The sequence below is a fragment of the Eschrichtius robustus genome, chromosome 4, assembly GCF_028021215.1.
Source record: "Eschrichtius robustus isolate mEscRob2 chromosome 4, mEscRob2.pri, whole genome shotgun sequence".
Taxonomy (NCBI): Eukaryota; Metazoa; Chordata; class Mammalia; order Artiodactyla; family Eschrichtiidae; genus Eschrichtius; species Eschrichtius robustus.
This window is the reverse complement of record NC_090827.1, coordinates 126,448,785-126,464,120: the sequence shown is the minus strand read 5'-3', so window position 1 is coordinate 126,464,120 and position 15,336 is coordinate 126,448,785. Positions and strand designations below refer to the sequence as shown.

General features: G+C 38.9%; 2 pseudogenes; one reads left to right on the top strand and one right to left on the bottom strand.

Annotated features, from left to right (window-relative positions):
* The first annotated feature begins 12,719 nt into the window (after positions 1–12,719).
* LOC137763528 (small ribosomal subunit protein uS2-like) lies at positions 12,720–13,673 on the top strand (annotated as a pseudogene).
* A 355-nt stretch (positions 13,674–14,028) lies between these two features.
* LOC137763527 (nucleolar protein 10 pseudogene) overlaps positions 14,029–15,336 on the bottom strand; it is a 28,821-nt pseudogene continuing 27,513 nt past the window's right edge.

The window sequence follows — 15,336 nt, the reverse complement described above, 5'->3', positions numbered from 1 at the left end:
TTGTGGCAAATGAGAGAGAAGAGAGTTTGCCAAAGGGAGAGTGAACAGAATCGATGAAATATAGCTCTCCTTTTGCAACCCTGCTTATGCTTTGTTTTTGTGAGGTCAATCATAGTGCGTACAAGGAAAGAATTAAAAAAGGGAAAAATCTGTATGTATGTTTAGCTTACTTATTCTCATGCCTAACATAGTAACAATTGGTGTCTATTGGGGACTGAATATTTGTATTCCTCCAAAATTCTTATGTTGGAATCCCATTCCCCAATGTGATTGTATTAGGAGATGAAGCCTTTGGGTGGGGATTAGTGTCATGAAGGTGGATCCCTCATGAACAGGAGTAGTGTCCTTATAAAAGAGGCACCCAGAGAGCTCTCTCCTTTTTTTCCTCAGTCATATGAGGATATCACTAGAAGACTGCGGTCTATGAACCGGGAAGCAGGCGCTCACCAGACACCAAATCTGCTAGTGCCTTGATCTTGGATTCCTCAAGCCTCCAGAACTATGAGAAAGACCTGTTTGTTGTGTAAGCCACTCAGTCTATGGTGTTTTTTATAGCAGCCCCAAAAGACTAAGACAGTGTATAATATTTGTAAGTTACTTGAGACCAGGGACTTTATTTTGATTACTGCTATCTTGCCTGCACCTACAGTAGTGCTTGGCACTTAGATACTATTCAATAAATACTAGTTGAGTGTGTGAAAATGAATGAGTGAGTGAATGAATGAGTGCATTATGTACTGTAAAGCATTTCATATATGTATGAAGAAAAGAAGTCACCTCCAACAGACTCACATGTTCCCTACACTTAAAAGGCCCATCTGAAAATAAAAAGATATACAATCTGGCAGTATTTTATCACTAGCTCCTAACTAAGCTTTACACTATACAAGAGAAATAAGTATAAATAAAAACTCTTCTGTCTCTTGTATATGCAGCCAGAATACTACCTTGAAACACTTTTCTAAGTATAAGAAATGTTGAAAGTTCTGATAGAAAGGAGAGAAATAATATATGTTCTGAAGTAAGACTGCTTGGGCTCAAATTCTGGATTCACTGTTTAATAGTTTTGTAACCTTGGGCAAGAGCACACTAACAAACTAACCTTTAGTTAATGAAAATGCAAACTACTAATTATTCCTTTGTGTTGCTATATTCTTAAGATTCTCTAAACAATTTTCACCAAACTTTCAAGATCAGGTATTCCCATCATATTTTGAGCATGCACCCCAATATATGTCCCCGTATTCAGTTTCACATTGTGTCCATTTGCAACTGTACTCGCATATTGTCAACATCTTAAAACAAGAAGAAAATCAGAAATATAAAAATAGGTGACAAAGACAAAATATACAGATTATACTATTTTATTTTATTTATTTATTCTTCACATCTTTATTGGAGTATAATTTCTTCACAATGGTGTGTTAGTTTCTGTTCTATAACAAAATGAATCAGCTATACATATACATATATCCACATATCTCCCCTTGCGGCTTCCTCCCACCCTCCTATCCCACCCCTCTAGGTAGTCACAAAGCACCAAGCTGATCTCCCTGTGCTATGTGGCTGCTTCCCACTATCTATCTATTTTACATTTGGTAGTGTATATATGTTCATGCCACTCTCTCACTTTGTCCCAGCTTACCCTTCCCCCTCCCTGTGTCCTCAAGTCCATTCTCTACGTCTGAATCTTTATTCCTGTCCTGCCCCTAGGTTTTTCAGAACCATTTTTTTTTTAGATCCCATATATATGTGTTAACATATGGTATTTGTTTTTCTCTTTCTGACTTACTTCACTCTGTATGACAGACTCTAGGTCCATCCACCTCACAACAGATAACTCAATTTCGTTTCTTTTTATGGCTGAATAATATTCCATTGTATATATGTACCACATCTTCTTTATCCATTCATCTGTCGATGGACACTTAGGTTGCTTCCATGTCCTGGCTATTGTAAACAGAGCTGCAGTGAACATTGTGGTACATGACTCTTTTTGAATTATGGTTTTCTCAGGGTATATGCCCAGTAGTGGGATTGCTGGGTGGTATGGTAGTTCTATTTTTAGTTTTTAAGGAACCTCCATACTGTTCTCATAGTGGCTGTATCAATTTACATTCCCACCAACAGTGCAAGAGGGTTCCCTTTTCTCCACACCCTCTCCGGCATTTACTGTTTGTAGGTTTTTTGATGATGGCCATTCTGACTGGGGTGAGTTGATATCTCATTGTAGTTTTGATTTGCATTTCTCTAATGATTAATGATGTTGAGCATTCTTTCATGTGTTTGTTGACAATCTGTATATCTTCTTTGGAGAAATGTCTATTTAGGTCTTCTGCCCATTTTTGGATTGGGTTGTTTGTTTTTTTGAGATTGAGCTGCATGAGCTGCTTGTAAATTTTGGAGATTAATCCTTTGTCAGTTGCTTCATTTGCAAATATTTTCTCCCATTCTGAGGGGTGTCTTTTTGTCTTGTTTATGGTTTCCTTTGCTATGCAAAAGCTTCTAAGTTTCATTAGGTTCCATTTGTTTATTTTTGTTTTTATTTCCATTTCTCTAGGAGGTGAGTCAAAAAAGATCTTGCTGTGATTTATGTCATAGAGTGTTCTGCCTACGTTTTCCTCTAAGAGTTTTATAGTTTCTGGCCTTAGATTTAGGTCTTTAATCCATTTTGAGTTTATTTTTGTGTATAGTGTTAGGGAGTGTTCTAATTTCATTCTTTTACATGTAGCTGTCCAGTTTTCCCAGCACCACTTATTGAAGAGGCTGTCTTTTCTCCATTGTATATTCTTGCCTACTTTATCAAAAATAAGGTGACAATATGCACGTAGGTTTATCTCTGGGCTTTCTATCCTGTGCCATTGATCTATATTTCTGTTTTCGTGCCAGTACCATATTGTCCTGATTACTGTAGCTTTGTAGTATAGCCTGAAGTCTGGGAGCCTGATTCCTCCAGCTCCATTTTTCTTTCTCAAGATTGCTTTGGCAATATCCTATTTTAAATGATTATAATGGTACAAAAATATTTTTGCTCTCAGTACAAATATGATTAGTAAGAATATAGTTTTGTGAGAATGATGTGATTGAATGTTATATTTAATTAAATCTTCATGGATATTACTCCCTTGTGACTGAAAAAGTGCTAATATCAGGAAAAGAAGTATCAGCTCTGTCGTTTTCTTATTGCTTCCTTCTTCATACTTGCATTATCAGGATTATATACAATTTTATTGAAGGGATATTTTTATGCTACTTACCTATTTTTTAAGGGTTAGTACAGTTTACATAAAATAATATTATTTATGAATACATTTAAGTGGGGACAGAAATGTTTCAATATTTAGCAAAATGCTATAAAAGACCAAAATGTAAAAATGACATCTTCGGGCTTCTCTGGTGGCGCAGTGGTTGAGAATCTGCCTGCCAATGCAGGGGACACGGGTTCGAGCCCTGGTCTGGGAGGATCCCACATGCCGCGGAGCAACTGGGCCCGTGAGCCACAACTCCTGAGCCGGCGCGTCTGGAGTCTGTGCTCCGCAACAAGAGAGGCCGCGATAGTGAGAGGCCCGCGCACCGCGATGAAGAGTGGCCCCCGCTTGCCGCAACTAGAGGAAGCCCTCGCACAGAAACGAAGACCCAACACAGCCATAAATAAATAAATAATTTTAAAAAAAAATGACATCTTCAACACATCAGGTTGCTCTGGAGGTATTAGGAATGTGGAACCATATGAGAATCTGACCTGCAGAGCTGATGAAGGTGTCAGCAGTGATCCACACATTTACATTAAAGAATATAAAAGACTAATTGTTTCTCATTTTAGGTAAAATTAAATATAAATAGAACGTGTTTCCCCACTCCAGTCAATGTTGTTTATATTTGACTTGGAGACCATTGCTCTACTAGGCATAAATATTCCTCTTCCTGCCCTTCTGTCATGGCATACTTTATTATTAATATATTAAATTAACACTAAAAAGAAGCAGGTAATTCTTCCACACGAAATAACATTACTGCAACATAGATCTTTGGAATGTAAATCTCAGAAAATAACATTGGAAATGCACGTACAAGTTAATCTTCTGAGCCTTCACACAGATTTAATTCTGTGATTATAAGTGGAAATGTCTTATATTATAGCTGGAGGAATGATAAACCTAACCCTAATAGGTGAACACAAAATCTATTGAACTGCGGAACTATTGAAAATAATGATCTGAAATGTATTTTCTTTCCAGTAAAAATGAAAGTTATTTAGGGAAGTAAAATATAAAATTGCGTGTAATTTTTCTACCTTATTCATATTTTCCTACAGCTTCAAACGGTAGTGTTTATAGGGCTTCCTGGTGACTCCTTCAAGTTGGCTCATGATTGTTACATAAACCTGCACTTAAAACAATGTCTATTATTTAAGGCAATATAATTTGGGGCAAATATTTTGAACTTCCCTAGACCTTGATTTCCTAGTCAGTAAGATAGGAATACAAAAAAGAAGCTATTCATACCAAGTATGAACTAAGAGAGATAACACATATAAATAACCTGGCACAGTTCCTGAACTCTAACTGCCTTGTCTTCTTGAAGGTTCTGACACCATCTGTGTCTGTTTTGGGTCGGTTTGCCATAGACCCGTTTTTTGTCCTTTCCCTGCTCTGCTCTGTGTGGCAGGATGCTGACCTCTACATGCTCTTTCTCAGGCTCCTGTATCACCAAGTATCCAGCAGGGTCTAGTCAATGGGAGACACTCTGGGAAGATTGGAAGGCGGAAGAAGGAAGACTCACCCCCTCCCTATGCCTCAGGCTGTGGGTCCTGCAGTTACCACAGCTCTTTCAATGGCCTCAAGTACCACCTGGACAGGCTTCTCTGGTTCCAGCTGCTGCTGTGTGAATCCAACCCATGGGCTCCAGTTGCCTACTTCCCACTGTCCTCTGACCTTGGGGTGGCAGTAGCTTTCTGTAGCTGCTAATCAGCGTTGCCTCACTGTGTTCCATTTAGCTTCTCTGCTCTCTTATCATGGGTGTAAGAAAATCCTTAGGTTGAAGTCCCTCTTTCTTAAAATCTCAAATGCTTTCTGCTTTCAAGTTAGTCCTAGTATTAGTTTTCTATTGCTATATGCCAAATTACTCAAATTCAGCAGCTTAAAAGAACATCCATTTATTATCTTACAGTTAGTCAAAATTCCATGTGGGCTCAACTGGGTTCCCTGCTTATGATCCCACAGGGCTGAAATCAAGATGCTGGGGCTGGGGTCCTATCTGGATGCGCTGGGAAGGATCTGCTTCCAAATTTATTTTATATCCTTGGCAGAATTCAGTTATTCACAGTTATAGGTCTTCCTTTCATTGTCATCTGGGGCTGCTCTCAGTCTTGGCTTCCCTCACCACCTGGCCCTCCATCTCAAGGATGGAGAACGTTAGTTCTTCACATCCAATTCCTCTCATACTCTGAAAACATCTGAGGTCCTCCTTGCCCATAGCTGGAGAAAATTATCCTCCCTTAAAGGGCTTATGTGATTAAATTAAGCCCACTGGGATAATCTTTCTATTTTAAGGTCAACTGATTAGTAACATTAATTGCATCTGCAAAATTCCTTTCGCCTCGGAAGGTAATTTAATCAGGGAAACAACACCGGGGAAAAGGACATCATAGAATTCTGCCTTCCACAGACCTTAAGTGATCCATCACTTCTGACGTTTGCCAGGTTTGTGTCCTTGAGCCAATAATTTAACCTCCAAGGGCCTTAGATTCTTCATTATAAAATGTTTATAAATAAGAGAGACAATCTGATTGCTGACGTCTGGTTCTACAATACTATTGTTTTGTGACCAGAGGCCAACATTATTTGGGCCAGCAGGAAAAGTAATGTAGGGCTTGCTATCTTCTCTTGTGTCCCTTTCATGGAGAAGCATTTTGATATCATTTTGAAAAGAAGAGAATTTTGTTCTACTAGAAACATTTCTTAGGTATGGTCACAATGGAATATGTTTATATTTAAATTGTATTAACTTGCATATTTACAAGTGAGTTGCTACTTCTTCTTTTGGTGTTGCCAGTGCTGCTGGAGGTTCTGACATGAATCATTCAGCCCCCCATGTCAGCCTTTGGGGTGGTGCTTTGATGTGATGGTGAGCTGGAGACTATAGAAGGGCGGGTCTCAGGGGAATGGTTAGAGGAGACTCCGTCTCAGATGACAGTGCCAGCCCTGGGGATCTCAGGCATGCCACATAACATCTCTGAACTCCAGCTGTATCATTTGTAAAATGAAGAAATTAGAATGGGGGGTTCTTAGGGTCCTGTAAGTTTTAACAATGAATGATCTTCCTCCATCTTAAATCCTTGGCTGTAATAAAACATAGTGACCATATGTATAATGAAATAATAAGTTTATTAAATTCTCAGGTAGAAAGAAAGCTGACTACTTTAAGCAGAATCATTTGGAAAATTATTATTATTTTTAAAATGAGCTGATTTATTTATTTCATTTATTTATTTTGCTTGTACCAGGTCTTAGTTGCGGCAGGCAGGCTCCTTAGTTGCAGCTCACCAGCTCCTTAGTTGCGGCTCGTGTGCTCTTTAGTTGTGGCATGCATGTAGGATCTAGTTCCCTGACCAGGGATCGAACCCCCATCCCCTGCACTGGAAGGTGGATTCTTAACCTCTGTGCCACCAGGGAAGTCCCTGGAAAATTATTTTTACTAAATAATTTCAGTGTATAGTTTTTGGATGCTATCATTCATTTTTTTTCCATAGATCTAGTCTTTCTAGATTTAAAAAAAACATATAGTAACACACCACCAAATGGTAGTCATGTAATGCCCTCTTCTGGCTAAAGATCAAAGTGTAACCTTTCTCTGCTATGGCAGTATCTGAAAATTTGCATGTTCTTAGTTATTTTCTATACATTTACTTCTGAGTATCTGTTTCAACAATTTTTAGTCTGTTTAGTCCTTACTAACTTGAAAAATAAATGTTTTGTTAATAATGTATGCATTTACCTGCTTAGCAACTCAATTTAATAAACATAGGCAACCTAAAATAATTTCTTAAAAATCTTGGACTATAATCTGTCTAATTGGGATATCTTTACTGAAAAAATTAATCAACTTAACCAGACCCACATTTTACATCGCATTTCTAAAAGACAAAGTCATAGACAACTTCTAAAAACAACATGATATTTTTATAATTAATTTTTTCAATATATTTGAGTTTCTGCCTCTAGATTTGTGTGGGAGTCAGCTAAATGATTTGTGCTGCTCCCTAATCAAGGCAAACTCTCTGTGATATTATTGCACCATTACTTTTCTTACAGTTTTCACTATCTAAAAAAGTGACTATCAACCCTTAGGGCCACATCAGAATCACCTGGAGGTATGAGGGGGAGACTGAATTTTCTCCATTGATGAAATGTGTGGTAGTCTTCAGATGTGTTGGGACACTTTTAAAGCATATATATATAAATATAAATGTATATAATTTAGTATCTAAATGTGGACACTTTTGAGGGTGAAAGAATCATTAACAATTATACCAGGATATTGGCGTAAACTAGGGCTATTGAAGGTGAAGCAGAAGTTGGGTCACTGTATTTATATTTTTAAATTATCAGTTGGAATAATAGGAAGCTGAGAATCATTGCTGAAATTCTGTTTTTACTTTTATTTTCAATGGTGTTCCTCATCTTCAATTTAGAATTTCTGTTGTACGGCAAGTAGAAAGCATATTAAACACTATATTCTCCTTGGAGCCAGATGGCCTAGTTTCAAATTCTGACAAATTTCTTAATTTTTCTGTGCCTTCATTTCCCCATCTGTATGGTGGGCATAATAATAGTATTTACCTTATATGGTTGTTACAAGGATTAGAGAGTTGACAATTAATCAGTAAATATGTGGTCAACATTTAGAATAGTACCTGGAGCATAGTAAACCCTATTATTATTAATAAAATTATTAGTGTCTATGAATGAATGATAATACATTTGAATTTTTATAAAATATGAGTTTTTCAGGTTATGCATTTATTTCAGGAAAGCACTTGTGATAGGCAGCCTCTAAGACGGCCCCCAGTGATCCCTGCCTGCTGGTATTCATGTTGTAGTGTAATCCCCTCCCCTTGAGTGCACACTGGACCCATTTCTAATGAACAGAAAAAACAGTGAATGTGGTGGGATGTCTCTTCTGAGATTACGTCACAAAAAGACTGTGACTTGCACTTTGCTCTTGCTCTCTCACTGTTTCTCCTCCTCTCTTGGATCTTTTGCCCTGAGAGAGAAACAAGATGGCACATTGTGAGCAGCCATATGGAGAGGCCCACGTGGTAAGGAACTGCCTCTGGCCAAAAGTCAGCGAGGACCTGAGGCCTGACAATAGCCATTCCCAGTAGCAAAGTGTAATTTATAGACAGTAAAGAATCAAAATAAATAGTAGGAAAATGTGATTTCTTCAGTTTCCTTACCCCCCCGCCAAAAAACTAAATACTCCATCTTTGTCCATAAATAAATCATCAGAATGTCCAAATTAAGAATAGCTCAGGTTGTGTTTTGAAATGAGGTGATATTTAATTATAAATACAGCCTTGATAGGAATTCGAGTATGGAAATTAAACTGAATGCATTTGGTGACTAAGCATATAATCCTACAGTTTCATGTCAATTTTACCACTTGATGGAGCTATAATGCCAGATAACACTTCAAACACTGCAGTGTTTACAAGGAAGCAATCTTTTTGAGAAATATAGATAGAATGTATAATCCTAATCATTAGTTGTAAGTGTTCATTCTAGTCATTACTCTTCATCTTTGCCAAGCAACTTCTGTAACGTGTCAAAGAGAAAACATGTCTAATCCCGGGCTGTTAGTAGCAGATAATTTGCTTAATTTTAATTTAGAAAATTTGAGGAGGGTATTCCTTGGAAAATACTTAAATATTTGTACTGAGAAAGATATAATCTAATAAAAATTTAAAGATGAACATTAGGTCTTCTAGATGTCATTGTTTGGAGATTATATGAGAAGGAAAAGTGAACCTTCTTGGAAAGCCAGGCTTATGGAAGATTCCTGAGTCAGGCAGTGGTAGAGGAAGACTGATTTTTGCAAAGAAGAAGACAAAGTGTGGAAGTGTTGGTCATAAGCAAACATAAAAGATGCACAAAAGATCCATAATCTAATCCTTATAGCCTCTTTCCCCTATTCTATTTTATTTGGTAAATGCAGGTTTGAAATCCTTTATCTGAAAACTTTGGGGCTGACAACACTTTAGAATTAAAAGCTTTTCATATTTTAAAAAAGGAATACAGTATTTATACCATATAGTACATGACATTTCCAGCCATGTCTGAGGTGTCACTCTTAAATAAACATGCAGTCTCAGGCTAGGTTCTATGGGAATCAGACTTTGAGACAGAGGTTCAGGAAAGGACATTTATCATTCCTTGGCAGGACCCAGACCACCATCCTTGAGGTTTCTGAGCCCCAGGTCACCAAGTTTTCTCAGAAAAATATTACTAAACTTTTCCATTGACCACCAAAACTTGGGAAGGGGACACCAAGAGGTACCCCAATGATCATCTGAATATCAGATATATTGTTCCCTGCCCCCTTTGTATTACTTCTACTGGTGAAAAACGGTCAATTACTCCTACCAGTGTGCTAACTCCACTCACATTCTGGTCATTTGCAAGAGGAACATGACGTGTCTAGGAGGCAACCCTTAGCTGATAGTTCAGTAGGGCTCTTGCTGTGTCCTAGTGGAAATGTTTCTTTTTGATGGAAAAGCGCCCAGAGTGGCAGGGATGGGAAGCACAAATTTGCCAGGTGAGTTTGCCATCACTGAGAGTGATGATAAGCGGGGTTAATCCTGCTTCTGCACTTTGGTTTCTGGACTTATACATTCTACTTACTGGACACACACCATCATATAAAGGCCTTTGAATTAAAGTGGACACTAAGTCCTGAAGGAATGGAGTCATTGAAAAGCATCTTCTCTGAACTTCAGCTTAGCCTTCAGCAGGCTATTCCATTTCTCTATCTGGCCAGAAGCTTCTGGATGGCACTGAGTGTAATATGTCTGGTGAATCACGTCATGGGCCGTCTACAAACCTCCTTTTCTATAGAATGGTTCCTTTGATCTGACATAATATTACATGGAGTCTTGTAGTGATGAATTATATGTTTTACAGACCCTAGGACAATGGTGCTGGCTAAGGTATCATGGGTAGGAAAAACGACTCCATAACTGTAATATGTGCCTATTCTTATCAAAATGAATCACTATACCTTACAAGACAGAAGGAGTCCAATGTATTCAGCTGGCCTCCCGTGACCAGTTGGTGCCATATGAACAGATCAGCAATGGTCTTTATTGCTGGCACGTTGGACATTTTGTGGCTTTGGCAAGTAGGAGCCCATATGGTTGCATAGCCTCCAACTCTGTCATCATGGAAACTTCTTTTCTGTGTCCACTGTGTCAGCACCAGGGTGGCTGATGCCAGAGGCTGGCTTGTGTAAACTGGCCAATTCAGTTTTATTTACCAGGATGTTTAGTTCTGCTTTCATGGTGTGGAGATCTCTGGTGGGCATTAACATGTGATATGAATATCTCCACAATGAGTGACCATTCTCATATGCCCAATCCCATGTCTCTACCCAGAACTCTTTGAAACTGGTCTTTCAACACTTCTCTTTCCAGTCCCTTGATCAGCCAAGCCATTTCCCATCGCCCATGATTCCATACATATTCTAAGGTTGCGCCACTTCTCTGTCCACACAAAATGGATGAGCAGGGTGCTGTCTGAACCTCTCCTCATTGAGATGATTTCATATCATCTCTGTCTTACCCTGAATGAGGCTATAGTGCCGTTGCCACCTATTTCTGTCTTGTACCCACATCCCCAGCTTACTCATTCATGAACGCAAGCCCCTTCATAAGCTGTTTGTAAAGGATCTTCGTTGCAGCCATAGATGTGAGCTGAGGAAGAGGCACTGGTGCGACAGTGATAGATGACATGAGGGTCATTATGATCAGTTGCACCCACCAGGCTTTTGATGGTTAAGCAACACCACTGGCCTTTATTGTTTGGGGACTTTATTCATTTCTACTGTTACCAGTGAGCTTAGTCTTACAGCACGTTCTCCTGCCCCAGCCTGCAGAAAAGAGCCACCACCTGCGTTCTTAGTAATGTGGGTGCTCTTCTCACCATTGTAATCCTTATTGTACTGGAAAATCACATGACATCTGGGCTCTTTAATTTATTGGCTTTATTAATAATAATTAAAAATATAAATGTCATCATGTCAGTTCAACTAAATTTCTGCTGCCAAATGAATTTGCAAAAAAAATAACGGTTGGATGTCAGAAATCTTTGGATTTTGGATCGTGGATAAGAGATTGTCAGATGGACAGAGGAAGTAGCAGAGAATCCTCTCTATGGGATTCTTATGACAACCTTTTATAAGCAAGATGTCACAGTCCTGTACCAAGAGACAGCAATGTGTCAGTGCTACTTTTTGTTCTCCACATGTGCCCATTCTCCTGTGTCCATCCACATGCCTCTACCTCAGACCTCCTTGAACCTGATCTTTTAATCTTTCTCTTTCCAGGCTCCTGATCAGCCAAGCCATTTGCCATTGCCCATGATTCCATATATGTAGTAAGCTTGGGCTTAGATATGTAGTGGGTGGTAATTCTGGAACATAGGGGCAGGGATGGAAGCAGAGTAGAGATTGGAGTCTCATGTCACAGCAGATCACACACCTGTGACTTGGGACCAATATGGGACAGAAGGAGTAACACAACCGTAGTAGTAAGTTAGAGGGAAGACTGAGAAAATCCTCTGTACCTGGTGGCCACTAGCTAACAACACAAATAATGGTTATAACGAAATAAAACAAAACATGAATTTGGTTTCGTTCTTTTGGAATGCTTATCAAAGATGTGGTAGAAAAAAATTCCTAAGAACTCTTCAGTGTTCATATTTGTAGATTGTTGACACCTTAAACTCAGTTTACTTAAAATCAAAGAAAACAAACTTTGAGAAAAACAATGGGGTAGCATGCTAACATTTATGTTTCTAACACTGATACATTTTTCTTAGTCTTAAATTTTGGAATCATCTGGAACTCATATCTCTTTAGATCCTACATTGAACCAATTCCTATCATTCTTCCCTTAAAAGGCATCTGATACTTATTCATTATGTTTTATTTCCATCTCCAGCTTCTGACTGCAGAAACTTGTCTCACTTTTTGATTATGAACTGATATTTTAATTGAGCTTTCCCTAGCTAATCAACCCTGCCTACCACTGCTAAATTAGTTTTCCTGAAAACCTATTTTCAGTACCTCATTTTTGGTCAAAAACTATAAAAAGTACAAATAAAAGTTGCTTGTTAAATACCTTTAAAGAATTTTAAAAAGAAAACCCCAAACTGAGAAAGTATTTTAGCAACACGTTTGAGGGATGAGTGTTGAAACTAGCTACTATCTATAAGGGATGCTTCCAACTTAGCAAAAGACAAAGTCTCCAAAGAAAAATGGGAAAACATCGTGATAATTCACAAATGAAGAAATATAAACCGACAATACACATAAAAAAATGTGCAAGTTGATAATACTAAAAATACAAATCAAAATACAACTCACCTTTCTGCACTACCCATAGAGGGGTCCATACAGCATTGTTCTGGGTTCCTATCATAAGTTAAATGGAAACTTTCACCATGTCCAGAGCCCTTGATATTCTGCTAATGAGGGAGGAGGATGTCCACAAATTCCTTGCAGCAGGAACCCACTTAGGTGGCAACAACCTTGACTTCCAAATGGAACAGTACATCTACAAAAAAAAAAAAAAAAAAAAAAAGCAGTGACATCTACATCATAAATATGAAGAGAAACTGGGAAAAGCTTAGAAGCCTTTGCCGGCAGCTTGTGCCATTGAAAACTCAGCTGATATCTGTATCATATCCTCCAAGGTTACTGGTGATTGAGCTGTGCTGAAGTTTGCTGCTGTCACTGGAGCCACTCCTACTGCTGGCTGCTTAACTCCTGGAATATTCACCAACCAAATCCAGGCAGCCTTCTGAGGGTCATGATTTCTGGTGGTTACGGATCCAAGGGTTGACCACCAGCCTCTCACAGAGGCATCTTATGTTAACCCGCCTACAATCACTCAGTATAACACAGACTGTCCTCTGCACTATGTGAAGGCTCTAGCAGGAAGGACAGAGACCATCCCCTATAACAACAAAGGGGCTCACTTAGTGAGTCTGATGTGGTACATGCTGGCCAAGGAAGTTCTGCACATACGTGGCACCTTCTCCTGTGAACACCCATGGGAGGTCACACCTAATCTCTACTCTTTCAGAGGTCCGAAATAGACTGAAAAAGAAGATCAGGCTGCTTAAAAGGCTGTAACCAAGGAGGAATTTCAGGATGAATGAACTGCTCCAGCTCCCAAATTTACTGCTACTCAATCCCAGGTCCCAGGCTGGTCTGAAGGTTGGCAGGTGCCCTCTGTGCTATCCGGCAGTTCCCTACTGAAGAATGGAGAGCTCAGTCTGCCGCTGGAAGACTGGTCTGCAGCTCCCACTGCTTGGGCCACTGACTGGATAGTGAATGGAAGCAGGTATTGCAAGAAAAGAAGTCCCCAGAGCATGATCAAGCTTCATTTTTAGCACAGGATAACCTTCCATTTCATGGCACACATATTACACTGTTAAAAAATAACAACCTGGCTTACTTGATTAAAACCATAGGAAAATGACCATGTTTTTGGGGAGCAGCAACTTACAAAAAGCACCCTGGGGGTGACACACTGACCATTTTGGTGGGGGGAAGGGGTCCAGTTTGAAAGTCTGACCCATAAGGCATAGGGACAAGTTGTCAAATCTTTAACTTTTTAGTTGCATCTGGAATTTATACAAAACATTAAAAATGTGCATTCCCCTCTCTGTGTTTAATGTACTCTAATGATGATCAATTTGCGGGAGAGGTCCTCCTTTCAAATCACAAGTAGGATCATTTCCAAATTCAAAGAAACAGCCATCCTCTTCTGTGTCTTAACTTCAGGTGACCTGCTGAACCAGGAAGTGTTTTCCTTTCCTGTCAGTGCAACTTCTCAGTCTCCTGTTGCTTCTGCTATTCAGACCTCTTTAATGTGAATTTCAATTGTTTACTGCCAATTGTAGTGTCTGATACACTCAATGTCCCATTTTCTGATTCAAGTTTCAAACCGTCTTCAAGGGTTTTATTCATCTGCTTCTGGTTGGTGGCAGAGTCTTTGAAGCTTCCGAGTTCTTCTCCTGCTTTGATCACATATAACTGGGGCTTGAGGACCATCTGCTTGTTCTCCTTGTGTCTTTCCTACTGCTTCCACTTGGTGGAGAAGTCTGTGCTACTTCCTGACCTCTTCAACCCCATCTTTTTTAACATCTGAACTCAAAATTTTCTGCATCACTTGGTTTTCCTTCCAGTTCTTTCTCTTCTCCTTTTTCATGAAGAATCTAAGAATCTTAGTTTCTTCTTGTTTTTTTCACTAATTTTTGAAACAGGTAAATTCAAAAGCCTAAATTCTTCACTCTCTTTGTCTCCTTGAAAGTCAGGGTTCTCAAATGTAACTTTAAAACCATCGCTGGTAAGAAAGAATATTAGGAAGGCTCTTAACTTTCTTCTTCTATGTAGATTTTTGCTTCTCTTCCTCTTCCTCAGTTAAGGGCTAACCCTTTGTTAACTTTTGGCAATTTCTTTAATTGGACTCTCTGTGCACGAGTTTCTTCTATCTTCTGTTGGATCTTATATTTCCCATATGCTTCATAAGCAAATGGATTTATCATGCATTTCATGAGTCTTATGATAGATAGAGTCTTATAGCCATGAAAAATCCAGGAATATATGCCCGGAGAAAAAGTGATTCAATAATATGTGTGAGCCCTATATTTTCAAGGGCTTTCTTGGTGGCAAATTTTTAATCATCATAAACTGTTCTTTCTGTATCCTCTCCTAATTCTTCTGTTAATTTGTCTAAGAAGGAACACATAACCTGGGAACAGAACCCAAAACTAGATTACTGGTTTATTATAAAGGGATATAACTCAGGAACAGCCAGATGGAAGAGATGCATAGGTCGAGGTAATGGGAAAGGGCATGGAGCTTTCATGCCATCTCCTAGGGCACCCCTTTCCCTGAATCTCCATGCTCACCAACCCGGGAGCTCCAAGGATAGCATATTTTTGTGAACCAAAACATGAAAAATAGATGTCATATATAAAATTATACTTATGGGGAAGTGAAGCAGCATATTTTAAATTGGAATTGCCTCTGGTAATCTAGGACATATGA